This window comes from Callithrix jacchus, chromosome 1, assembly GCF_049354715.1.
Source record: "Callithrix jacchus isolate 240 chromosome 1, calJac240_pri, whole genome shotgun sequence".
Lineage (NCBI taxonomy): Eukaryota > Metazoa > Chordata > Mammalia > Primates > Cebidae > Callithrix > Callithrix jacchus.
Window position 1 is genome coordinate 76,737,207 of NC_133502.1, and position 1,310 is coordinate 76,738,516.

Here is a 1,310-nt window from a genome sequence, read left to right on the forward strand (position 1 = left end):
TAAAGGACGCACACTGGAAATTCCAGCATCGCATGATCATCTCCAGTAGAGTCATATAGAAACCGTAGTGTCCGGGAAGAGGGTGTGATTAACTGGGTAAGTCGAATGGGTGGGAAGGCTGGGAGGAGGACTTCTCAGAAGCAAGGGTACTTCAGCAGGATCTTGAATGATGAGTAGACACTGACAAGGCTGATGTGGAGAAAGGAGCAGAGAGAGACTGGAGGGGTAATCGAGTAGATGTTGCATAATGTCACAAGTATAACAGGGAAGGGGACATCTGAGAAGAGACAGAGAATGGAGGACAAGGACAATCATGTGGCCGGGGATCAGATAATCAGGCTTTTTATGTCCACCTAAGGACTGTATTTTATATTGTTGAATAAAAGTATGCCATTAAACATAGTCATTACAGATTTGTATACATTGAAAAGATACTTCTGCAGGTAGCAGGGGCTGGAAACAGGGTGACCAGTTGCCTGTTCTAAGTAATTAGAATTTAGAGACTGGCAGGAGGTCGAGATGTAAAACATATTTAGGAAGATACTCAGTAGCTATGAGCTTGGAGGGAAAGCAAGTAGTGGGGGATTTTAGGATAGCATTCAGCTGGTACAAAAGTAATTGTGGTTTTTGAGATCACAATCAAACAATATTTATTAAAATACACTTTTCTCACATTACAATCAGTGTTCTTTTGTTGGCAATCTCCCCACCCCCGCCCATACCACCCCCTTTCAAATCTGAACCCCTTATTTCCTTTTAAAGCTCAAATAATAACTGAAAGAAGTGACATCATTAAATGGACGGGAATAACAGAGATCTCTGCCTTCCCCACCCACACCCACCCTTTCTCTTCCACCTCCTCCTGAGGTGACCTGGGAGAGGGAAGCTTCCCCTCAGTGTGCTCCATTCAACAGGACCCCATGTGGAACTCCATGTGTGCATGCGTGTCACTTGGAACTGTGAATCTCACAGCTTTTTTGTGAACCATCCTGGCTGGGAAAGGCTTCATTACTTTACATGAGCCTGTACCCTTTTCGTCTCTCCTTTGTCTTTGCTGCTCCTGTTCTGCCCCCACCCCATCACCACAACCAGCTGATATCCGCTTGAATAACCCCTAACGAATCAGCATTTAGAAGATCCCTTGTAATTGTAAAAACCTCAGTGACTTTTGCACCAACCTAATAATAATGTTTCTGAGTGGATGGCAGCAACCAAGGAATGCAAGGAAAAACTATTTTTAGTTGGGGGGAAGGTAGAGTTAATTTGTACCATGGTGTGCTTTCCGTGAAATACTGACCATCTCCATCTGG